At 42.5% G+C, this 26,727-nt stretch overlaps 5 non-coding genes across 5 annotated transcripts; 3 read left to right on the plus strand and 2 right to left on the minus strand.

Moving 5' to 3' along the window:
- The first annotated feature begins 5,697 nt into the window (after positions 1 to 5,697).
- On the plus strand, positions 5,698 to 5,779 carry TRNAS-AGA (transfer RNA serine (anticodon AGA)). The gene has a single exon. It is a non-coding gene; the product is annotated as a tRNA-Ser (tRNA).
- A 4,751-nt stretch (positions 5,780 to 10,530) lies between these two features.
- On the plus strand, positions 10,531 to 10,602 carry TRNAM-CAU (transfer RNA methionine (anticodon CAU)). The gene has a single exon. It is a non-coding gene; the product is annotated as a tRNA-Met (tRNA).
- Positions 10,603 to 12,212: 1,610 nt separating this feature from the next.
- Positions 12,213 to 12,294, minus strand: TRNAS-AGA (transfer RNA serine (anticodon AGA)). The gene has a single exon. It is a non-coding gene; the product is annotated as a tRNA-Ser (tRNA).
- A 2,828-nt stretch (positions 12,295 to 15,122) lies between these two features.
- On the plus strand, positions 15,123 to 15,204 carry TRNAS-UGA (transfer RNA serine (anticodon UGA)). Its single transcript has one exon. It is a non-coding gene; the product is annotated as a tRNA-Ser (tRNA).
- Positions 15,205 to 22,321: 7,117 nt separating this feature from the next.
- Positions 22,322 to 22,403, minus strand: TRNAS-AGA (transfer RNA serine (anticodon AGA)). The gene has a single exon. It is a non-coding gene; the product is annotated as a tRNA-Ser (tRNA).
- Positions 22,404 to 26,727: the final 4,324 nt, after the last annotated feature.

Genomic DNA, 26,727 nt, shown 5'->3' on the forward strand with positions numbered 1-26,727 from the left:
GCTCTCCCCACTTCGGGGAGGCAGCCTCTTGTCTCCCCGCCGGTGCCAGGCGCCAGGCGCTGCTCTGGCCTCTCGGGAAGGACCCTACCCTGGCCCTTTCTTTATAGGGCCAATGAAAGACTCGGCCTGCTGCCCCCAGACAGCCAGACACCAACGTTGTTTCTCTACTAACTTTTTTCACGAGTAACTCGACCGCACTCCTCCAAGTGTTTTCTTTTCCGCGAAGAAGAGCCCAGGCTTTGTGATGCTTTCGTGTTTGCTGCAACCAGAGCACCCTTTCCCGAAGGAAATGTTGGCAGCAGTGTTTGCCTCTCCAAGGAATTCCATCCACCTTTACCTGGGCTCTTCTCCAGCTCTGCCCGCCCTTGCCACACAGAAAAGGAAATTCCAGGACCTTTTGGATCAAATGCAGGTGAAAGCCCTGACTCAGAGCGATGGTCCCCAAACCCAAATCCACATGTGTATTGATAGGAAACCACTACACAGCTAAAGAAATTAGATAAAGCCAATTTTGTCGTGGAACAGGATGGACAACGGATCTCTGGGCTGGTTTGTCCCACGGTCCAGGACAGCAGTGATGAATTGAGGCTTTGACTCCATCTAGGCGCAAGCCAGGCCCCGTTCAGGTGCAGAATTGCACTGCATGCATAACAAGCAGGCGTTGGTGTCTTAAATCAATGCCTGAAAGGGACGCTAGGCTCACTACCTCCCTAGACATTCTTCGAAAAATATAGCCCATCACTGCCCTGGCAGCTTAGTGGGGCAGCAGAGATCTGGGCATGGTTGTCAGACCTGTGTGCACCTCTTCCAAGAATGTCTCTAATAATTTTTCGTTAACACGGTGCTCACTGTATTGGTGAAATATCAGATCCCTTCCTCTTTCATGTGGGCCTTTGAGGCAGGAAGTATAATTAAAAGCTTTGAGTTTCAAAGTCAAGTGGGGCATTGATACTAAGCTGTAACAAGTCCTCTTTGGTGAGCAGTGCTAGCAAAATAAACGGAACTTGGCTTTATCTACAAAGGCAGGTTTCTGGAGGATGAATTTGATCATTTTCCACAAAAACTCTTCATCTTTCTCCTTTCCTGCTCTCATATCCAGCATACTGGTTGCTGAGACTCAGAAATTAACAGAATTCTAGAAGGTCAAAGCTAATGGAAGGTTAACGTCCTCCTGTGCAAATAATTCTTAATTCTATCATCAAGGGAATAGAGGGAAGAAAACCACATGAACTGTTTACAGAATTTTAAAATAAAAATGTGCTAAAAAAGGATTGCCTTTGTTTCATCTGTGGGACAGTTTCTGATTGGCTGAGTAGCTGCCCTAGAGCCAAGGTAGGGCTCCTCTGCTCTCAAAGTTGATAATTAGCTTCCTCCTGTGGGCACTTCTCACCTCCAGCTTTTTCATTTCTTAAATCCTGACCCATGTCTCCTACTTGAAGAAGCCTTCAACTTCACCCCTCATTCACCTGCTTCTATGCCTCTTATGGTGTCTTTGCCAAAATATCCTGTAAGAAAACACAATACTATTAGTGCCCCCATATTTCTTTATACCTATATCTCATATCAAACTGGTTTTATATTTGTCATTTGTGATGCCTGCAGAATGTGTGTGTGTGAGTGAGAGTGTGTTTGAGGAAATGGATGATCATATTTTAATCCTCAAAGCCCAGGTGATTAATTATTCAATCACCTCAAATGATTTAGCCTAATGTAGTAGAAACTAACCCCATCTATGAATCTAACTGGTGCTGTGTCCTTTCTCAGTAAGTTCCTTTAGAGTGTTCTTTCATCTCTTTTGTTTATCTGGCACCATCTAAAAGTCTGCATGGAGTAGATCAATTAACCCATCCTTTCTCCTTATATACTTTAGGAAATGTTTATGTTTCCTTGGCTACATTATCTGGTAGTCCTTCGGAAGCAACAGAGCATCCTAAATAAAATGCTGTTTATGAGGTTTCTAAGACTCCCAAGTGCAAAGTGCCACTTCTGAGTGGCAATTGCAATAAACACTCTGAAAACACAGAATTCAGAAAATTCATTAAGTTTTAAGAGAATTAATGTTGCCTAGCATCTATTTCCCTTTCTGTGCTTCCTTCTCCAATAAAAAATGGAGAATATTACAAAATTTTTAAAAAGATTTTATTTATTTACTTATGAGAGACATAGAGAGAGAGGTGGAGACATAGGCAGAGGGAGAAGCAGGCTCGCTCCCTGTGGGGAGCCCAATGTGGAACTTGATTCCAGGACCCCAGGATCACGACCTGAGCCAAAGGCAGATGTTCAGCCACTGAGCCACCCAGACATCCCAGAATATTACAAATTAAGGGCTTCTTCTCAGTGGAGACTTAGGGTTGTGAAGGAGATGAAATAGAGGTTCCAATAATCTCTGGTTAAAAGAGGACAGGAAAAAAAAAAAAAGAGGACAGGGTTCCATTTCACTCTGCTGTACCTACCTGTCCTTATTTTAGTGTCCCAGGCGTGTGCTCTGAGGAACCCACACCCATGAGCCCTCTGAAAAAGATGAGAGAATTCCAAGAACTGGTTTGACTAGAATCTTAGCTTCAGGCATGGGTGCACTTTGGCCTCCTTAATAAAATTGATGTAATGACTCACATAGACATATTTGAAAGATGATATTTCTTTAGCAACTTTGTATTTAATTCCAGTTTAGTAGGGTGAAGCCCATTCGTTACAATGAGGTTATGTGACATACAAGAGTTTCTAAAGTGCAGACAGTTCTCAGCCTTCCATCTATGTCTCCAACAGTGTGAATTCCCTGACAGGGTTTCTACAGTCGTTGGTTTTGTCAGGGGCACCTCTTTGTGAGAGGATGAGTGTTATTTTACACTCCATGAGATTTTGAACCAAAAATTAGTTAATAATTTCTTTCTTAATAACTTCACGACCACTAAATGAGAAGAAGAGTTTGTTCACTCTAGTTTGTTATTTTGGAAAATACATAAAATGACTATGAGGAGATATGTGGGCTCCAAACAAATTCTAACTTATAATAGGTATGTCTGACCTGAGTCCAACATCTGTCCTCCCAATGCTCCCAATGACAAACTCACACTTGCCCCCACACCAAGGAAGAAAGCTTTACTGGAATTCAAGACACCCACTGCCATGCCCATGTATATTTATGATGCTTACAGACCAAAACAGGCACCTGTTTGCCTAAGGCAAATGACTTTTGAGGACTTGCCTGATCTATGTTGCTAGGGGCATTGACAAATTGATTCTCTTTTTTTCACTCTTATATTACGTTATCACATTGAGGACAAACAGGCTCTACTTTGAGGATCTAGTTCCACAAGCTGTCTCTTGTATATATGTATATAAAACCATGGACCAGCAATTTCTTCCAACCAGCATCTTCAAGTCCCATTCATCTAAAAATGACAGGTTTACATTTTTATTTATGCCTCCCAATTCATCTCTGCCAATATACTTTCAGTTTAAAAATTTTTTTTTCTAGTTTTTATTTTTAAGTAATCTCTACAAACAATGTGGGACTCAAACTCACAACCCTAAGGTAAAGATTCACCTGTTCTACTGGCTGAGCCAGCCAGGAGGCACCCCTGTACTTTCAATCTTAAGCAGTTTATTCATGATCTTCCTATGTGGGGTATATTAATTGTATGTGTATAGAGTATCCCTCCTAGTGGACTCAACTCGCAAGAGCAGGGGCATGTTCTTTGTCTTAACTGTGTTGCTATACCCCAGTCAATAAGATTAAATTCATTCGGAAATGGAATTTTATGACAGCATGAATCATATAAAAGGGACCTTTTAACCAAAATTGTTCTATGGTATAATGGTTAGCACTCTGGCCTCTGAAGCCAGCCTTTTGAATTCAAAGGCAGTTTATTTCAGTTTGTTTTTCTGTTGTTGGATTTTTAAAATTTTTTGTTTTTGTCTACATAAGCTATACTACGCAATTTTATCCCTGACACCTCCCAGCACTTAATATATATATATATATGAGAGGCTTCAGACAACTCATCATGTTTCATAGGAGTGGAAAAAAGGGCCAAAAGTAAATTTTTCCATTTAAAACATCATCAAAAAGAACAAAATACTTGGGAATAAATTTAATAAAAGAAGTGCAAAACTTATACTCTGAAAACTACAAAAGACTGTTGAAATAAATGAAAATAGATAAAGAAATCTCATGTTTATGCATTGCATCTTAACATTGTTATGAAGGCTATTCTCACTCAAATTGATCTTCCCTTTCATGATGCTAGCTGATTTCTTCGTAGAAACTGATGAGTTGATTCAGATTCACATGGAATTTCAAGAATTCCTAGAATATCCAGAACAATCTTGAAAAAGAAGAAAAAGTAGGAGGCCTCACTTGTCAAGTTTTAAAAGTAACTACAAGGCAGTGATAATCAAGCCAGTGAGATCAATGGATAGAATTGAGAGTCCAGAAATAAAGCCATATGTCTATGGTCAGCTGGTTTTTTATTAGAAGTGCCAAGACTATTCAGTGGGGGAAAGAATCGTCTTTTCAACAAATGGTGTCAGGAAAACGAGATAACCACCTACAAAAGAATGAAATTGGACCCTTACCTCACACAATTTACACAAATTAACTCAAAGTGAGTCAAAGACATAATATAAGGTCTAATATTATAAAACTTTTAGAAGGAAATACTGGGGAAATCATGACCTCAGATTTGACAGTGGATTCTTAGATATGACAAAATAGGCACAAGCAACAAAAAAGAGTAGATAAATTACACTTCATCAAGATCTTCTTTTTTTTTTTTTTTAGCTTTTGTGCCTCAAAAGACACTATCAAGAAAATAAAAAATGACCAAAAGAATAGGAGAAAATATTTTCAAATCACATATCTGATAAGGGGCTTGCATCTAGAGTTTATAAAGAACTTTTACAACTCAAGGGAGAGACGACCATTGGAAATGAGCAAAGGACACAAATAGACTGTTCTCTAAGAAAGATATACAAATTGCCACTAAGCACAGGAGAAAATGCTTGCTATCCTCGATCATTTGGGAAATGCAAATCAAAACCTCAGTAAGATACCACTTTACGCCCATTAGGTTAGCTGTAATGACAATGCCATACAATGACAAGTGTTCGGGAGGATAGGAGCAATCAAAACCAGCACCTACTGCAGGTGGGAATGAAAATGGTGCATTCATGTTTGGAAAACTGTGGCAGTTCAAAAAAGAAAAAAAAAAACTCAGATTATTTTGAAGTATATATGGTGAAAACTAAGACCTCTCTGCAATCCATAAGCTCAGCTATTCAATTTCTACCCACACCAGCAACCTGAAGCCAGGTCTGGTAGAACCTTCCAGAGTTAAAATATATGCCTGTACATGACCTTTTCACTCTTGTTTTTAAAAATTGTACCTATTACATATAATTCTGGAGTGAATGTAAAGCTTGTTCCAGTTGTGGGATGTATCTCAGGAGTCTTCGTGAGAGGCTGCCAGAGCAGGAAGCTGATCTCATTCCAGCAACCCACCAGAATACAAGTGCTTGCAGGTCTGAGGATAAAATGTTACTTGCCAATACAGTGCAACAATAGGATAATCATCCAAATGATGTTAAAGAATTGGAGAGATTGACTACAAATATACTTTCTGGTATACAATTTGATCCTATAGAGAGCTGAAATTCAGAATGGCTATTAACTTTAACAACAGGAGGCTTTGTTGTATAGTTGTGGCTGAGTGGTTAAGGTGATGGACTAGAAATCCATTAAGGTCTCCCCATGCAGGTTCAAATCCTGCCAACTATGTATGTTTTGACACCCTGAAGGTGACTTTGAAATTCTACATAGCTGCCAGTCCAAAGAGAAATAGGAGTCCTACCTAAACGGTAAGCGATACATCCTCATTTATTGAACATCCCTGTTTTGGTCTTGGGATCAACTGGCCTCTCATGGAGTCTATCAATCGGTCCAGAAAAAAAGAAATAATTACTGTAATACCTAGGAGGTTTGAGTGGAGTTCTGATGTTTTATTTTCTCCCAAGAAGAGTCCAAATTTCAGAGATATCTGGGTGTTTCGGGCAATCAAAATCTTGCTTGAAAGCAATTCTTTCAAAAAGAATAAAAGTTAGTGGGAGTGCTTGCTTCTCCACCAGATTGTTAGTTTTTTAGCAATTTCCTTTCTGGAATACCAACTGTATCCTCAATGTCTCCCAACAGACTCATATTTTCATCTATCTGTGTGAAGCTGATCTGGAATTCCGTGCTTGCCTAGCACAACTCCAGCCTTTTTATGAGGTAAGTAAAGAAATGTCAGAAATAAATGCTATCTGAACACAGCAAAATCATTTGTTTCCATGTAACTGGAAAACAAAGTCTAAAAGAAAGCTGTAATCAACTGACATAAAGTGTATTTTCATTGCCTATTAAGAATTTTAATATTTAAGTTATTTTAAAAATAATAATCATGATATGAAGCTCAAATGATATTGGGATACATGCAGTGAAAAAAATGTCTTTTTCTATCTATATGCTCTAACTTCAGTTTCCCTCCATAGTGGAAAGAGTTTTTGTATAGCTTTCCAGAGTTATATGTGTATATAATATTCAGGCCACTCTGTATTTTTTAACATTTAATTTATTTATTTGAAAGAGAGAGACAGAGTATGACTGGGGGAAGGAGCAGAGGGAGAGAGAGAAGAGACTCTGCTGAGCAGGGAGCCAGAGGTTTGACTCCCCTGCATCTGAGGACGCTGGGATAGGACCTGAGCAGACACGTAAGTCAGACACTTAACCACTGAACCGCCCTTTTAAATGAATGGTACACACTCATAAACAGTATTCATCTTGGTTATTTCTTTCCCTTAAAAATATAAACTGACCCACAGAAATAAGTCCAACTGATTTTTGACAATAGTGCAGAAAAAAAATTCAAAGGAGGAAGAATTGTCTTTTCAACAAACAGTGCTGGAGCAATTGGACATCCATAGGCAAAAAATGAAACAAAACAAAAAACCTAAAACAAAGCCCAACAAAACAAAAATAAAAACAAAAACCCACATTGACCTAAACCTCATTCTGTATACACAAACTAAAATGAATCACAGAATGAAATGTAAAATTATAAAACTTTCAGAAAATAACAGTTGATCTTCAGTATCTAGGGTCAGGCAGATTCCTTTGACTTGATACCAAAAGCTCAATCCTTAAAAGGAAAGAGATAAATTGGATCCCTTCAAAATTAAGAACTTTTATTCTGCAAATGACACCATGAAGCAGTTGGAAAAAAACAAGCTACAAATTGGGGGGAGAGGGATTTGTAAACCGCATATGTGACAAAAGTTAGTATCTAGAACATGTACACAGAATTCTCAAAACTGAACAGATTAAAAAAGAAAGCTAACACTTCAGTTAGAAAATGAAGACATGAAGAGACACTTTGACATTTCACCCATGATGATACACAGATGGCAAATAAACATGTGAGAAAATGTTCAACAACATTAGCCATTAGGGAAATAGAAATTAAAATCACAACAAAATATCACCCTTCACCTATCAGAATGGCTAAAACAAAAGTAATGACAACATCCAGTTCTGGTGAGGATGTGAGGAAACTCAACTGCTGCGGGGGGGAAGGTAAAATGGTACAGTGAGTTAGGAAGATGGTTTAGCAGTTATTTACAAAACTGAACAGGAAATTATCAGATAATCCAATAATAAACAGAAACTCATGTCCCCACAAAAATCTATATGTAATTTTTTCTAGCATCTTTACCCCCAAACAGCCCAAACTGGAAACAATCTCTATCACCAGGTGAATGACTAAGCAACCTATGATATATCTATACTGTGGAACACAACTCAGCAGTACAAAGGAATGGACTATAGGTACATGTGGCAACTTGGATGACTTTCTGGAGGAATTACATGGAAAAGAAGTCAGTCTCCAAATGTTATATTTTGTGTGATTCCACTTCTACAACATTCTGAAAATGACTAAATTAGACAAATGAACAATCAGTTTCTGATGTCCTGGTGTTAAGGAGGGAGTGCTAGGAGATGGTGGGTATGGTTATTAAAAGGCAACAGGAGGGTTGCTTGCTGTGAGAGGTGGACACATGAATCTGCACATGGAATAAAACCACACAGAACTAAATGCCCACCACCACACTCAAAAATGAGTACAGAGGCAGAAATCAGAATAAGACTGGAGGACTGTATCAATGTCAATATCCTGCTTGTGATATTCCAACATGCAGAGATGTTACCATTGGGGGAAACTAGGGTCAAGTGTTCTCTATCATTTCTTACAACTGCATGTGAGTCTGCAGTTCATTCAAGTGTACATATATTTACATGTATATGTAATTCACATCAGTACATAGTAACATGCCTCATTCATATTATCAGCTGCAGCATATTCCATTATGTTCCACGGTTTATTTTAAAAATCGAGAACTATTGGTCATTTCGAGTTTTGAAATCTTTTTATTACATATAATCTCACGGCAAATGTCTGTTTCTGCCATCATTTCTCACTTGTGGAGTATTTATTTTTTTATTCAATTTGTCTCCCCACTTCCATCAGAGTTTGTCCTAGTCTGGAGTGTATAGCTCACTGATGGCCATCAGAGGCTGACAAAGTAGGAAGCTGGAAATTAAATCAAATTAAGGAGTCTTGCCAATTCTAGGACACAGTACAATATGCTAATTTTTCATAACACCATGATGGTCATCAATTATGTCAAAGAGTAAGAAATTTTGGCTTCAAATATACATTTTAATGTGTTATTTTACCTCATTGGGAGAGAGACAAAGTTCAAGGCAATTGCTTCGTTCCAATAAGTTATCTTGCTGGATCTAAGTCTACTGTTGTTTTATTTTTTAAATCTAACTCTACTTCTTATTTAATTACAGGAATTTCTATCTCCTGTGTTATATATAAAATAAGCCTATATAAGATATAGGCTTCCCCTAAAGCCTGATTTTCCCTGGATCGAGTTATGACTCCAAGTTTTTGTACCTGAAAAGATGAAAACCAAGACAGGAGATCATTGAGTAGAAGATGCACTCACCTCATTGCCAAAAGTGATAGCAGGATAGGGGGACAAATCTAAAGATGAAGAACGCTGCAGGAAGCAGAGAGCAAAGTTCAGAGAGCTCAAGATCAGGGAGAATTGGAGGACTTTAACTCATATTGCCAGTCCTGAGGGAGAAAGGGTGGACTTTTGAGATATAAATGTGTAGGTTGCAGCTCTTCTAGTGCGTTCCAGCTATAGAATCACAGGCAGGAGAAAAGCACACTCCTAAATTAGAACTCTCAACAGAAAGCCCCCCATCCCCACCCCAAACTGGGCTGTCAATTAAGCTAAGAACCCATGCAGGAGTTTGACTGAGCTGTATAGCATTGACTGGCAATGGCAAAGTCCCTGGTGGAATTCCCACGTTTTGAAGGTCTTGGCTTGAAACTTGCTGTTTCCTAGGGCAGCATGGGGGGTCAAAGTGACAGATGCAGAGGCCACAGGTCCTCTCCTGGACGGAGGCCACCTGCCTGCAAGAGAACGTGGAAGCGCTCCCACCCCTCACTCCCCTGCTGCATTCTGAACAGGAGGTCGGCAGCTTCTGTGGCAGGCAGCAGGGAGGAGGATAGAAACACGAGAATCCACCGGGGGAGGTGAGTGTCCTGGGGAATTCAGAGGGGAATCGAATAGGGAGGAAGGAAGAAGCCAGTCAGCACCCCCAGAAGTTTGAAGGTGCAATGAGCGGCGCCTGTGTCAGGGGAAACGTGCCCCAAGTTTGGGTAAAATGACCTCGGAGAAGAACCTGTTTCTGCTCCGGGAACTTCATTTCCAGTTTCTGCAAGCGCCTGGAGCCTTGGCAACCTGCCGAGTGGCGAGGGCCTCTTACCTCAGTTCCTAAGTGTCTCGGGGTCCTAGGGATAGGACGAGGTAGGAAATCACGAACCCGCCAGACAAGCAGAGCTCTGGAAGCGGGGAGCGGGAGTGAGCGCCTCCAGGCCTGGGTGCGGGGAAACGGCAGTGAGTCTGCAGCCTGCAGAGGGGACTTGGAAATAGGGGGTTCATTTTGGCATAACGAACAATCCAGAGCCTCAAAGCGTCTGAAGCCTCGCGGACAGCCCGGGAGGGGTCACTGAAGGTAAAACAGAGGCGCCCACGGATAAATGGGGGTGCGTGTTTAAGCAGGAAACAGGGATTGGCTGGAGGACCAAGAAGGGATCGCAAGGGAAGGGCTTTGGTTGAGAAAGAAGGCGACTCGTGAGTGGGTTCAAAAGGCTTTGCCCGACCCTTAGTCTGGAGAGTTGACATCCCAGCCATAGTCGTCCCTAACCCAAAGGGGATGCTTAGCAACCTCTAGGGAAAGGATCGGAGATCTGTGAAGACTGCGAGCTGGAGGCACTGTGACCAAAGCTGGAGGTGGTGGTTGAAAGGAAGGAAGAATAGAGAGAGGACGGGGAAATAGCCTCATGAAGCAAGGTGGAAGGTGAGGGAAGAAGCTGAGAACCAAACCTTAAAACTAGAGCCCTCTCCTTGTGTGGAAGCAGAGTGGCGCAGCGGGAGCGTGCTGGGCCCATAACCCAGAGGTCGATGGATCGAAACCATCCTCTGCTAGGGCTTTGTTATTGGTGCCCGTGGTGTCGGACCTCAGAGCCGTTCAAGGCTTCTCATCCACTCGCGGCACGATTGCCTCAGTCAACCTCGCTGCTCCCTGTTCAAAGCGCACAGAATAATGGAAAACGCTCCCGCTCATTATTTATTTATCTTGCATCTCCACTGCCAGCTCTCTGGCTCCGGCTTGACTTGGGCTCCAGCTTACGCTGGATGAATCCGAGAAACCTTCCGTGACCCGGCGACGCGCTGCACCTGCTCCCCGGCCAAGTGCTTCCAGTCCTCGGACAGTATGAGGTCACGACCTCCTGCGCAAAGGAAGCACCGGGGACCCAGCTGGAGAAACGGGAAGGGAATCGGAGGCGCAGGTGTCGGTGGGGCGAGGCCAGAGGAGCGCTGCGGGGGGATGGGGGGGTAGGAGGGTCGGAGGGGGAGACGGCGACTAACAGGCGACAGGACCGGACCCGCGGAGCGGGCGGACGGAGGGGAGGCAGGACACAGTGCGGATTCACGGAGGTGAGCCTCGCCCCCTGGGACCTCCTACAGAAGGAGCTTCCATCTGTTTCTCTGCTTTCGGATAAGGGGCCAAAAGGGAACTGGTGGCTGGGGCCAGGACTTCCCGACCTGCAACCATAGGCCCAAAAGGCATCGAGCGGACTCCTGATCCTTATGTCCCCTTGCGGGGCAACTCTCGGTCCTCACAGGACAACCTGTTCCCTCCGCAGACGTCTGCCCCCTTTCGGCCGGTGCTTCTCTCCCGGCTCCGCTGCTGAACCAACCCCCTTCCTGAGATCGCTCATTCCAGGAACAACGCCCCCGAATCAGACCCGCCCTGCTTAACCCAGCCCGGCTCGCGTCTCCTCTGTCCCCGCAATTTGGCTTATCTGTCGTCCATGATGCTGAGACAAACGATCTGTTCAGCAAGGAAGGCTCTGCTCCCCAAGCCCTGGGATGGGATTAGGAATTACCAAGACTCGGGGAAGAGCCATGTTATTTTTGTACATCCTGGACCACTCTGTCCACAGAGGGGCAGACGCTCAATCTGAAGGTCTAGGGTACAAATGCCTGTTTTCTCCTTTTAGTTTCTGACTCACCAGAGAGTGTCTATCCCCTAGAGGATGGCTGCCCATTGGACAATTTCTGGGGACCCAGTAAATAAGGAGTAAGAAAGAGTACAACTTGGATATCCTTCTATGGTTTTACATCCTTTCCTGTTTTGGGGCTTAAGTGATTTTCATTCCATACTCCCTGGAGGGAATGTCAATAAATTAACCCATCTTCCATTGCTCGGGAAGAGCAACAGTGCAAACACTGCTGCCAACATTTCCTTCGGGAAAGGGTGCTCTGGTTGCAGCAAACACGAAAGCATCACAAAGCCTGGGCTCTTCTTCGCGGAAAAGAAAACACTTGGAGGAGTGCGGTCGAGTTACTCGTGAAAAAAGTTAGTAGAGAAACAACGTTGGTGTCTGGCTGTCTGGGGGCAGCAGGCCGAGTCTTTCATTGGCCCTATAAAGAAAGGGCCAGGGTAGGGTCCTTCCCGAGAGGCCAGAGCAGCGCCTGGCGCCTGGCACCGGCGGGGAGACAAGAGGCTGCCTCCCCGAAGTGGGGAGAGCCGTAGTCGGCAGGATTCGAACCTGCGCGGGGAGACCCCAATGGATTTCTAGTCCATCGCCTTAACCACTCGGCCACGACTACGCGGGAGCCCGGGGCCTCATTAGCATAAATAGCCGCCGCGCTGCCGGTCTCCTCAAGGGCCACGTTTCCCACCACAAGGTAAGTGTCCTCGCCCTTCATGTTTCTTCCTGTTTGACATCGTTCAGACCGAGAGCAGCTGTGATGGCGAGTTGGCAAAGTCACACTTCCTCCGTGGCCCGTGAAGGACCCCTCACTCCGAGGGCCGGATAGAGGGAGACGCAGCAGACCTGGGGGAGCCCAGCTTCCTGCTGGGGCAGCTTCTGCTGGGGACCCGTGTGACACCCGACACTCCGGCCCGGGCTCGAGCATTCGCTGCAGAATCGAGAGGCTAGCGATGATTTGAAAACCTCGAAATGACCATCGATTTTTAAAATAAGTTTTGGGTTGGATGGGGCTGGGTGGGGAAATGGGGTGATGGGCATTGAGGAGGGCACCTGATGTGATGAGCACTGGGTGTGATGTGCAACAGATGAATCCCTGAACTCTACCTCTGAAACTAGTAAGACACTATATGTTAACTAAGTTGAATTTAAATAAAAGCTTTACATTAAAAAAAGAAAAAAGTTTTGAGTTCTCCACATAGTGGAAGATCTTGTCTTTTAGAAAACTCGCAACCATTTAATTTAAAAGATTGTCCCACATATTTCAAAACTCCCTTTTTCTGCATCCATAACTATGGAACAGACCTCAAGTAAAACAGTTCCCCACACCAAAAATATGAAAATTTATATTACAAATGTGAAAAACATAAAACTGTGCTCTTAGTGTTCTTTCCAAATTAATTTTTGAAAATCCAGTTAAATATCAGAAAGCAAGAAGGGGTGTAAAAGTCCTCACTAATGTTGCCAATTTGCTAACTGACATTGATTATTTGAGAAACAAGTTCAAAGTAAATGCTTTCACTGTGGTGTGCACTGAATAAGACAAACATTAACCTAAGAACCATTTGAAGCAAATGTTAAGTCTTGGGTAACATCAAAAAATAATATCAACAAATAATAAAATGTACTGTTCTGCTGTTCACTTATAAGACTTGATTACTTCACACTGTAGTAAGCAAACAAATTTGAGTCATTAAATTTGATGATTAAATTAAGTCATTAAACCCCACAACCCAGAACCAGCACTAGAAACATTTTGAAGTATTCCTCCCTTCCTCTCAGTATTCCACAGGCAAAAAGTGTGCCTAGTGGAAGTCATGTTTCATGCATAATATTTTGTCAGTGAATATTGTATCATAAACATCTTCCTAGAACAATTACAGAATCTTCCCAAATCTCGTTTTAGTGGCTTTTTAATGATCTATTACACAGATGTAGCAAAAATACTGAAACATTCAGAATTTTGATTGCATTATTTAAACTACCACAATAGGAAATGGAAAGATTTTTGTGTGGTACATGATTTTCTTTGTTAAAAATATCTCCCTGGGGAAAAAAAAAAAATATCTCCCTGGGAGAGTGCTTCTCAAAAGTCACTGGGCATCAGAACCTCTGGAGGACTTCCTGTTATAACAAATTGCTGGACCGCCCTGCCCCCACTCTCCCCGTTCTGATTCTGTAGGTCTGAACTGGACCTGAGAATATGCACTTCTCAAGAGACCCCAGGTGGTGCACACGCTGCTGATCCGGGACTATACTTTGGTAACACTTCTCAAGGACAATACAGTTCAAAATAAATGTACCGTGTTAAATATTATAAACCCTTTGTGAGCCTAAATGGAGGTATACAGTAAGTGCCATGGTAGTAAGACCAAATAAAACGGACTAGAAGACAGAGAGGGGAACATTATTCTTCTTCCTAAAAGGAAACAGATGTGAGCGAGCTTTAACTCTCAGAGGAGCATCAGCCAGGATCATGGAGGTTACATTCCTTTTGTATCTGAGATTCTGTCTAAATCTACTTGTTTATGCCCTGGCAATGCACTTCCATTGCTAGAATTCAGAGAGGAGTCCGCGGTTTTAGAGGTTCCGATATTTCCATAACTCGGGTTCTGGTTCGAGCATCCCCCTCATTCTCCAACTCCGGTAAACCTTGGGTCTCTGACCCAAGAATGGACCCTATTAATTTGGCTAGAATGATTCCAACATTTGAGTGTTTTTTTTTCTTTTTCTTTTTAAATTTAAATTCAATTTGACCACATATAGTATAACACCCAGTGCTCATCTCATCAAGCACTTGCGTGTTTTGCTTGCCTGTCTGCGCTGCTCTGTGCTGGGCGAGGCGGAGCGCCGGGCCTGGGATGGGAGCGCGCGGAATCTGGGCATCCTTTTCCCGGGACTCCTGGGGTCCACCCCGCATCCCCGCAGGGACGCGCCGAGCTACCTCTTCCAGAGGCCCGCAGACCTCCTCGCCAGCTTCGGTCCGTCCACTCTGGACCGGTCCCCGCTTCCCTCTCCACCCCAGTGTGGCTTTATTCTTTTGCAAGGACCGGTAAGTTGATGCCAGTGAAGAAGTACTGATTGAAACTCTAGCTCGGTGGGTCAACTCGACGACCCCCGCCTCGCGTCCCCTCCTTTCCGTTCCTAGTCCTGCGGGCGTCTGCGCTCTGGGAGCGGTTCAGCGCTAACTTCCAGCGCGGTTCCCCTTCTACGTGACCGTGGTGTCGGCGGACTGCCGGCGCCCAGGGTGGCTGACAGTCGAGCCTTCGGTCCAGGAGCCTTGAATGGCACCGCAGCATCTCCGGCTGCTGCTCGCTTCGCTCCGGACGCGCTCCTCATTCTCCACGGAGAGGCCTGATTTAAGCAACTGCTGCCGGACCTACCACTCCTGACACTCCATGCATCCATCAGGGGTTCTCCCCAGTTCTTTGGGGGAGCAGCGAGCAGGTACTCGTGGCCGAGTGGTTAAGGCGATGGACTTGAAATCCAGTGGAGTTTCCTCGAGCAGGTTCGAATCCTGCTGGCTACAGTTTTACCAGGAACCAACCCAAGTTCCCACAATCCAGATTGTTCCCCAAAGTGAATCCTCCACCTGCGGATCCGGAGAGGCGAAGCCTTTCCCTGTGCTCAAAACTGGCGCAAGCTATGCAGGGCAGGGCAGTGCAGTGCATCTGACCTTATTAGATGGATGCCTCAGATCGCAGACTCTAGGAACACGCTCGGCTGGTACTCCCCTTGACCACTCTCTAGTCCAGGGATGTTAGGATTCATAAAAAGTAGTCACATTAACAGATAGTTTTATTGAACACATTGTGCCAAGACCATATGAGTTAAGCAGGAATCCCATAATTTATTTCCATTTAACAGATGAGGAAATGCCTCAATGCTGTGCAATGTCACAGGTAACCACCGAGGGCTTCCAGAGAGGTTTATGAACCAAGGTTTTCACAAGTTCCTTAGGAGACGCTCCTGAAATTGTCAAGTTGTTAGCAGATTCAGGGTTAGATTTGTTAATACCCCAAAATAATAGATAGCAAGTCCTATTTTTCAAGCCCTTACTATATACCACCATCTTAAAGACTTGACATGTCTTATTATTTGTAGATCTTTACAACATATTTATTTTTCAGACCACCAGGTCCACAGAGATCCAACCATACATGATTGAGTTTAAGAACCAGGAAGCATGAGGAATGAGCTTAAAGGTTGATTGGTTTTGGCTCCACACCTTCCCCATTGGCCCATGGCCGTCCTGCTTCTGCCTTTGCTGGGCATTCCTGCCATCTCCCACCTCCATCGCTAAGTGGGCTCACTATTCTGGATTCATCCTCCAGTGATAAGGCCACAAAAGTGGTACGAAGTAAGATTCTGGATTTAGCCTGACATAGAATATTGCTGCCCGTTGAGTGTTTAGTGCTTGTGCTACCTTTCATGCAGGGAGTATCACTCATCCCTACATGGGGGTTTGCCTATTTTTGCACAGGCATTGGGTGGGGGGGCAGTGTTTCTTAACAGTTTATAGTTTCCTACATAGTAGACCTTTGCAGCCCCAGAACACCAGAGCTTGACACTAGAAAAGACTTTTTCAGCCGACAAGATTTGGATGTAGAGTCTAAGGCTGATTTGAGAGGAAGGTAAGAGCTATTTCAGCCCCAGAAATGGGGAAACATTGGAATTAAGCACATCTGCTGGAAGGGAGTGAGATTTTGAAAACTCTACAAAGCATCAAACCACATATTTCTTAGAAAGAACTAATGTTTCAATTATGCTGCATAGAGACCCCAGAACAGATTATTTGTCCCCACTCCCTACCTCCTATAGCACTTTCAGGGGATAAAAGTATTTCCGTAGGCTTCACAAGTGATTGGAAGAAACAAATTAATAGGTGAGTTCTTGTTTAGAAGAACAAAAGATGGAGCAAACTTATGGGTGAGGGAGAAGAGATGGCAAGGAGGGGCCAGTGGGAAAAAAGGTGATTACAAACAGAGGGGGGAAAAAAACACATGAATTTCCTTGTAAAATTATGTGACTTTGAAGATAAAGAAATAATTATTTAGGGAACGACTAAAAAATCACCCTGTTACCACAGGGAAGAATCATACTGGAAAGAGCATTCTCTAGAAAAATATTCAATGGTATGAAGAAGTAAGATGAACACCTAAAAGATACTTTGGGAAATGTAATGTAAGTTAAAGATTTTACATTTAGCTAAAATGTATTTTGTATAAGAAGGTGTATTTACAGCAGAAACTTTAGGCTCACTTAAAAGGAGTATATCCATACATAACTATATAGATGCATCTAAAAAATAGTGAAAAATTCAGGAGCAGAATGAAATACACAGCAAAATATCATATGGAAAATTAAATACACTAAAAATACTGACATTTGCTTTGCAGAAACAAACTCTAGTAAAAATGTAAACATTAGGTAATTTTTTATGTTAGATGCTTTAAAAAAAAAAAAGATCTTACTTATTTGAGAGAGAGAGAGAGCATGAGCAGTGGGGAGGAGCAGAGGGAGCAGAGGGAGAAGCAGACTCCTTGCTAATCAGGGAACCAAGCAAGGGGCCTGGATCCCAGGAGCCTGAGATCATGACCCCAGCAAAAGACAAATGCTTAACCAACCCCAACTGAGCCACCCAGGCACCCTATGTTAGGTACTTTTAAAGGTAATTTTATGGGAGAGATTAGAGGGAGATGATTATTGAGGTTAAGAAAAGTCAATCAACTAAGATATGGTCTTTATAGATACTGATTTACATCTGCAATTGTCTAAAAATCTGGCAGTGTTTAAAATCACTGTAATCTTTGAGACATAATTAAACAATCTATATCATTTGACCTCTTTTAAAAGGATAAAAGTTAGAATGACAGAATGTGTGCAATAAAGATTATTCTTATATTTTGTCACTTATGACTCCATAAAGTTCCCCCACCCTCAACTTAGTGGTCCTAATCTTTGTTTTCTTAGATCCCAGGGTCCTGAGATCAGGCTCCCTGCTCAGTGGGGAATCTGCTTCTCCGTCTGCCCTGCCTGTGCTCTCTATCAGATAAATAAATAAATAAATAATCTTTTAAAAACGAAAGAAAGAAAGAAAAAAAAAGGAAAGAAAGAAAGGAAAAGAGTGAGCACTTGTTATACATAGCGGTCCTGGACTGAACGTCTTATATTCATTGTATGATTTAATGTTCAAAACCTGGGTGAAGATACGGTTAGTTCCTATAATAACGGGGGTGGGGGGCAGGCTTGGGAATGTCCTATCTTTGATCTGCAATTCTGCTCAATTTTAGCCATCTGGTATTTTTCTCCACCTACTCTATTTAATTATCAGGTATTAATTATTGCCTCGACGCAAACAAACTTGAATGTGTCCATTTCTGACACTTTCTGGAAGGAACTTTCAAGAGGAGCTGGTTTTCGAGTAAACCGAGCAGGTGCGCTTGAAGGGAAAGGCGGAACACACCGACACGCCGAGGTGGGCGAGGAGCGGGGGGAGACGCAGCATTTCACCGTCTAGACCCGCGGTCCGAGCCGCCTTGCTCTTGAGGCAGATGCCCAGGGAGGGCCGCAGAACCATACCCGAGACGTTCTTTACAGCTGCTCCGTAGAGACTTTTTCTTCCATCCTGCGCGGTGGTTACGGTCCAGGTTTCTGGGCGCGGAATCTGTGTTGGTGGGATTCCGGGGTGCAGGCTGCTTTCCCAGCGCGTCCCCCGGACCGCAGAACGGCTTCTTGTCCACGGGAAGCAGTCTGTGCCCCGCAGTGCAGCTCAGTGACTACCTACCCGCGAACCGGTCCTGCGAGGTCAACAATCTGGTCTCCCAGCCGCTGCACTCGCCGTCGCCATCGGAGGAAGGCGGCCACAGCCAAGTACCCTGAGGACTGGGTCGAAGAGGGTGGCAAAGGCCGTCCGCCTCCCCTTCCAGTGGTCTCAGTGATTAAAAAAAAACAAACACAAGGACGTTGCAAAACATCAACTCCATGCAAAACACCAACCCCGTGCAAAACCTTTATAGGGTCAGGACCTTGTACCAGAACCTCGATTCTGCTCACCCACACAACTGTGTGTCAGCTCCTGCGCGGGAAGAAGGTGTTACCCTGTAACTCTCAAGAGCAAGTGCAAAAAACACTGCCACAGAAAATAGTTTTAAAGGGAATGTAGAACTAGAGCTTGCAAAATACCAAGCTGAAGACTCTCCTCCTTTAGTGAATAAGCTATTTTCAGGCTTGGGGATAGCCGATGTCCCCTGGAGAATCACTTCTCCATCTAGAGATGTATCTATCAATCTATCTATCTACATCTGAAAAGTACAAATAAGGAATTAGGAAAAGAAGAAATTAGAACCAAAACAAATCAAAGGATTTAAACAGAAATATATTTTATAAAGTTCTTATTGTAGAAAAAAAGTCATTAGATTAGCACCTTCTTCAAAATCATTTAAGTAGTTTCATTGAATTCCTGGGGAAGGTCAGGTGCTGTGCAAGATGCTAGAGAGGTTAAGGTAAACAAGACAGAGGCACAATCCCTGTCCTCTAGGTCAACATCTAGATCAACCAGGAAGGAAGAAGCTACATAAACACCAGCATAAAACAAAGCTCCTGGGCTGTGAACAGGACAGATCAACTAGGGCTCCCAGCCAGTCAGCTCCAGAGCTTCCAAATGGGCTTCTGCCTTTAACATATTGGTGAGCACTGTTGTCATGGGGGAAAGAGACGTGGAGTCCATCTAGAGAAGCTCTCGTACTAGTCAAAAAAGAATTTGTCGGGGGTGTCTTGGTGGTTCAGTGGTTGAGCGTCTGCCTTTGGCTCTGGCTTGGTCCCTGGGTCCTGGGGTCCGCATCCCACACTGGGCTCCCCACAAGGAGCCTGCTTCTCCCTCTCTGTGTGTCTGTCATGAACAAGTTAAGTCTTTTTTTTTTTTTAAAAAAGAATTTGTTGGACCTCATGGCCATCAAGAGGCATATTATGCATTTCTCAAAGCAAGAAAATAAAGACAATTTCTTCTGTCTCTTTTTAATGGCTTCTGAAGTTATTGGGGAATACTTCTAAAACCTTTATTGGTGTAGCACCCCATGGCATAAGGAATGGAAGCATACACACCCTCTCACACAAAGATGAACCTAGACACAAACACATCACCTGCACAAACCACTCCAGGGAATTCACAAAATTATTAAAGACTCTGCCCCAGGCTAAGAATTCCCTGCATTTAGGTTTTTCCTTCATATCATGTAGCCTAATTGTAACCATTAAATGAAATTATTCAAGTAAGATCAGATAAAGCTGCCACCGAAACATCCTCCTTAAGGTTCAGACTGCATGACTTACTAATCTCTACATGTACATTAAGAGGCAAAAGGGAACCAATGCCTAAAGCTGAGATTCTGATCAAACCAGTTCTGGTTGTCTGTTTCTTACTAGAGTTAGACAAATCTGGGTCAGGCCCTGGGGGTAGAACCAGGCTCATTTTTTAAGCAGAGGAAGATCTGAATCTCTACTGCAACTTTTCTTCAACCTTTATCTTGAGTTTCCCATGAGAACAATTATATTCGAATTACAGTTTCCTCAGTTCTTTTGAGGGAGGAAACATGTAGAAGTATTTCTAAATAACAATACTTCTCTTAGGTCTCAATAGGTAATGCTAAAGCTTCTGTAAATTAAACATTTTTTCTAGGCTTTTCTTGTTGCAGTTGTTCAGTTGGAGGTAACACCCTGTAGCTCCAAATCATAGTTCTTACATAAACCATACTTTATCCGGAATGTCTTGCTTCTGAAAGATTAAGAAATGGAGAAAAAATTCCAGGCAGTGATGAAAGTGAAAAGAGACACAGATATAACCACAATCATAGAGGGACCATTTTACACAATGTACCTCTCTAAAAACCTAATAGAAAACATAAATAGAGGGACACCTGGGTGGCTCAGCAGTTGAGTGTCTGCCTCCGGCTCAGAGTGTGATCCCGGAGTTCTGGGATCAAGCCCCACATTGGGCTCCCTGCAGCAAGCCTGTTTCTCCCTCTGCCTATGTCTCTGCCTCTCTCTCTGTGTCTCTCATGAGTAAATAAATAAAATCTTTAAAAAAAAAAGAAAAAGAAAAAGAAAACATAAATGGAAAGATAACCATAAAACAAAATAATGCAATCCATATACATATAGAGAGAATAGTGCATGTATCGACTTCAGGATTCAAACCTTTTCTAAACACAGATGAAATTATCTCAAATTTGACATTTTACCAGGCCACAAAGCAAGGCTCTGAAAACAACAGGGCTGGATACATGCAATTATTTCATAGCAACACAATTATGCCAGAAGTCGAAACATGAAAATGAAAAATTATCTTTGTTTACAAAATAATAAATATGCTTCTAAGTAATTTATGGTTCAAAGGATAGGTCACAATTTAAATTAAGAATTATTTTGAAATAAATAATAAAAATAATACATATCACTACTACTCATGTACTGTGCAGCTAGAAGTGTACTTAGAGGGATAGTCTTACATACACATACACAAAATAAATGCCTAAGAATAATGATCTAAGCATTCATTATATGAAATTAGGAATTAACCACATTTTGTTTAACCATCCATCCACTGATGGACACTTGAGTTGTTTCTACCTTTTGGCTATTGTGAATAATGCTATCAAAGTGAGTGTACAAATATCTGTTTAGATTATGTCTTTAATTCTTTTGGGATATACACAGAAATGGAATTGTTGGGTCATATGGCAATTCTATTTTTTCTTTTGGCAATTCTATTTTTAATTTCTTCCAGCCTTATTGGGATATAATTGACATCTAACACTGCATAAGTTTAAAATATACAATGTAATAATTTGATATATGTATATATTACAAAATGATTACTGCAATAATGTTAGCCACCACATCCATCACCTCACATATTTTCAATAAACATAAGTTTGCATTTCTCTGGAAATGAAGGGTGCAGTTGGTGAATCATAGAGTAGTTTCATGTTTGATTTTGTAAGAAACTGCCAAGCTATTTTCCAGAGTGGCCATGCCATTTTACATCCTCACCCATATAAAACCTGTATTCAATTTCTATAACATTCTCAGAAAGGCCAAACTATAGGGACAGAAAATGTATGTGGCCATCAGTTATTGCATAGGATTGGGAAGTGTCTTCCAATGGTAACAGAAGGAAAGTTTATGAACTGACACAGCTGTTCTGTATCCCGATTATGGCAGTTGGTTACATGAAAATATGCATATGCTTTCAAAACTCCAATTTTATTCTATGATAAATTTCTAAATTAAAATAAAAATAGTTTTCATTTAATGGCATAAATAACCTCTACAATTTATCTGAGGGATACTTTCACCAAATTGTCTCATTTCAAAATAGCTTACTTAGAGCAGGGTTCGGGGAAGAAAAAACTCAGAGACATCCTAAGATTTTGCAAAATGTGGGCACAGGTGTCTTGGTGCAAACTTTTTGAGAAAGTGATTGTACTCACTCTGATTCCTGTGCAGCACAGCGGCAGTGGGGTTTTACCAGGCAGAAGAACAGGAGACATTTAGACAAGAAGCATACCCAACCCCACACTGAGGAAGGTCAAGTTGGGAACAAAGGCGGCCTCTCCTCCAGGAACAGGAAGGACAAAAAGCTCAAACGTAGCTGGCAGGATTCGAACCTGCGCGGGGAGACCCCAATGGATTTCTAGTCCATCGCCTTAACCACTCGGCCACAGCTACAGCTGCGTGATGGTGTCTTAAAAGCACAGAAGAAATTTGGTAGATCTACAGGTAAGATTACTGTGTGGACAAGATTCCTGGTGTTTAGTGAATCGGGCAAAAATCCGCAGGTTAATGAAGGCTTGGGGAGGGGGGTCAAACGCTCCGCGCACCCCCTGACATTTAGGAGCATGGAGACGAGAGTGCTCCCTACAAGCATCTTTGTTTTCAACAAGTTGAGGTAGATTTATAAACTACCGCCGCCTCCCATGCGGGTGACCTGGGAGCTAGCTGGGTGCTGGGGATTCGGAAACTGGGACCAAGTTTACTCTGCCCCCAGGGGGAGTAGGGTAACCACAGGTTACGGCCTGCCCGGGAGCAACCCTTCTGCTAGAACTCCCAGGCCAGCGTCCTCGCTGCAGGTTTCACGGAAGGAAATACTGTCGCTGATTTGTCTCCACCGTGCAGGGAGAGAGACCCGATGCTGCAAACCATCTGGGTCTCCTCACTCGGTGTCCCCAAGCTCCGTCCGAGGCCAGTACCCAACCTATTCATCTCGCTGGGTTCAAGAAAGTACTTGGCAAATACCAACTCACGTTCACTTTCTGCACGGATTAAAAGAAACCTATAGGTATAGAAGTTTCATTCCCTGTGAGATGCTAGCTGCTCCCTAAAACAAATGGATTACCTGATTTGGCTTTGTTTGGCTTTGGCCAATGCAAGGGCCCATTTTCTTTAAATGTAACCAACAAACACAATGCATTCATTTTCTGTTCTCCTTTTTACATTTGTAACTTCCTGCTTCCTTCAGCAGAATTTTCAGAGGCTCTACAGGATTGATGTAGAACAAAATGGTTAAGTGTACATGCCAGATAGATGGGTCCCCATTTCCTGACCGGCTAAGTGTCAACGGGCAAGAGGTGAAAGCTGATGGGTATGATGCTCCTGAGAAAGCTGAGATAATTGCTTGGATTTAACACATTAAATTTAGCCAGAAGTAACAAAAGTGTTCTTTAAATAGAATTCTATTCAATTCGGGTAACACTGGGAATGGGTTGGGGGCTAGATCTAATTAAAGATCAAATATTTTCCTTGTATTTATATTCAGAAAAGATAAACCTCACTTATAAACAGAAGGAATGTGGTCATGGAAAGTAAGCAGGCCTCACTGACACTCTTTGGAAAATTTCCCACTATTTGCTTTAAAAGAGTGTATGACATATTCTAAATAATTATTTTTCTGCCTCTCTCCATTGGAATATTTTTGGGGCACACCTTTGTCTTGAGCTTTCCCGAAACATTTTTTTTAAGTTGTAACTTTTTGTTATTAACACGATAATCCCCAAAGAGTTCTTCATCAGAGTATGAATGTAAAATAATTCTTAAGGTCTAACTAAGGGACACCTGGGTGGCTCAGCGGTTGAGCGTCTGCCTTCAGCTTAGGGCATGATCCTGGTTCTGGGATGGAGTCCTGCATGGGGCTCCCTGCATGCAGCCTGCTTCTCCCTCTGTCTGCGTCTCTGTCTCTCTCTCTGAGTCTTTCATGAGTAAATAAATAAAAATCTTTTTTAAAAAAGGTCTAATTAAATGTCAGCCGGTTAGTGGCATACAGAAGCCTCCATGAATTCTGCAAACCTCCAACTAGCATCAATTAGTCAAGAAACAAACTCAAGGCCCATGTCATTGTGAAGGACATTGAAAAAGAGAGTCCATATAACAGGGACTATTAAGGAACATTCAACACCAAAGTCCTTGAATCTACGTGAAGAGAATTCATCTTTTTTGTGCCAAGTAGATATTTCTCCCTCTTGATTGGAAGAATCTTGGGTAATGAGGACTGTCTCATACTGGGATGGAGAGGGTTGGAGAAAACAAAGAACCCACAATCCTACCTTCCAGAAACTAGCAGTAGCAGTAGTTGGATATATCTTCTTTTTCCCTCATCCCCCAGGATTTTTTTTTTTTTTTGAGTAACAGAAGTGGGAAGTTTATTAAAGCAAAAAGTAAACTCTTGGGATATGAGAGTGGGTGAGCTTAAGAGAGAGACAGAGAGACAGAGAGTTGGGTCCCCTCCCCCCAGTATTTTGAGTGCAAAGAAAAAAATAGGAGTAGTTGAGGTCATTCAAAACATAAATTGTGCTAATATCTTCCAGACAAAAACTACCAGGAATACATAAGCAGCTGAACAAGATGGGTTATTACTCCTGTAGCAATCAAGAGCACACACCACGGGGACCCCTGGGTGAATCTCAGTAAGAGGGTGTTAGAAGGATTTTTTCTTGTGTTAGGTGATTTGGGGGATTCTAAGAAGCGGGGCTGTTCTGCAGTGGATACTGTCTGGAAGCAGGGAGATACTGTGATTGGGTAGCTTAATAAGTCCTATCCTGAAAGAAGGAAGAACAGAGCAATGCTAAAACTATGATTGGTAAAGAAGCTGTCGTCACTCATACTGGACAAAATGAGGAGAATTGGGGTCATTTTTGTGGCCTAACAGTATTTTTGTCTGTTTTTGTGTGTGCTTCATGTTTATACTTGTGTTCAGAAATGATGGCAGTGTGATCTTATTTTCATCTTGATCCATCATGATCACTGAATGGTCTTGTCTGACATCTGCATTCTGTGAAATTGTTCATGTTCAACAAAAGAACATCAAGTCCCAGCTGATAACACCAGGTCAGCTCCCACCTGGCAGGGGCTACTTTTATCTTTCTCAATTTTGTACTTTACTAATTTAATTGAATATTATATCATCAATGCTTTTTTTCCCCAGGAACTTTCCAAATGTCATTTTAGTGGCTTTCTAATGTTCCATTGTTCAGATTAGTTAAATATTCCCCCTTGTTGGACATCTATGTTATTGTGGTCCATTTTTTAAATACCATAATTGGTTTTGTACATGAAATGTTTTTCTATAGTTAGGATTAATTCCAAAGCACAGTGTTTTGCAAAATGAACTATCAATTCAAGTGTTTTCAAGCTTCAAATGAGCTGAAATATCTGTTTGTTAGGTTGTGGCAGGAGCAAAGGACCTCTTGTGAGAATATAAAGAAGAAAGTATTCCTGTCACCACAGAGGAAGACAGAAGCCAGTGACACTTAACTACAAATGAGTTTTTCAGATAAGGGCTTGAGAAAATATGTCCCTTGTAATCTGAACACGTGTCAGCTCTCCTCGTGTACGTCCCTGCACGGGCACTTCTGTTCCCAACACTGTGATCCAAAATCTAAGTTACAGTTAAAAGGAAGCAGGCTCAACATCCTTCCCCAGGAACCACAGGATCTCTAAGCCCAGAATCAACCCACTTGATAACAGGGCTCCACTGTGCCTGATACTTACGTGTTTCTACCTGTCCTTTTAGCTTTGCACAGGACAGAACGTCACTGGGTTGGGGACTTTGGAAAGCTCTTCTCTGGCATGGTGACCTTGAGGCAGTGGGCCAGAGACCAAGCAACCTGGTTTAACCTTCTAGGGAGTCCCAGCTACTATTCAGCTGTGAAAGCACCATAGGTAGTGCCCTTCACGTTGGTTGCTTTCCCATCCTTCAGAAATTATGCACACATATATAAACATATGCTGCCATAAGGGAAAGAAACAGAAGGACCACAGTCCCATTGTATTTCTAGCAGTGCTTGCATCTGGCATACTTCTATGGGCTATAAAGGGAGAATTGTTGACCTCTACCTCTGCTTGTTGAACATGGGCTCATAAATCTTCAATAAAGCCTTCTTCTTGAACCATATCATGTGGTTTGGTGGGTTTTCTTCTCCTCAACTTGTACAACAATTTGGCAATGACACATCCTTTCACTGTGATCAGCTAATGTGATGATTAACCTTCTTAGAATATCACCCAGTACACACTCCCCATTTAATATATTATCACATGTTTAGCAAGTCAGGCAATGGAATGAGGTGATGGTTTCACAGCCTCTAACCCCTATTTATTCCTGCATAGATTTCTCAGTAAATTACCATGTCTTACTGTAGCTGAAATGCCACTTTTGTCTAACACGAAATTTACACATATGTGGATGATTTCTGGATTCTCTATGCCATTGCATGTTTTCTTTGTTTATCCCTGCATCAACAATGGATGCACTTAATTGGATGAGTTTTCTAATAAGTCTTGGTAACCGGTATGGTTAACACCACTATCTTTTTCTTCTTCAAAATTTTCCTGACTAGCACAATCACAGACTCACCTTCACTGCTTACTTTCCCTCAAGGATCACAGTCCTGCACTGTCTCCTAAAGTCTGTTTTCTAGTCTGTTTTCTAGTGGTTATTTCATACATTTTTTTCTGGCTTCCTCATTTCCAGAGGACAACTCCCCTAGCTGTTAATCCT

Source organism: Canis lupus, chromosome 35 (genome assembly GCF_003254725.2).
Source record: "Canis lupus dingo isolate Sandy chromosome 35, ASM325472v2, whole genome shotgun sequence".
Taxonomy (NCBI): Eukaryota; Metazoa; Chordata; class Mammalia; order Carnivora; family Canidae; genus Canis; species Canis lupus.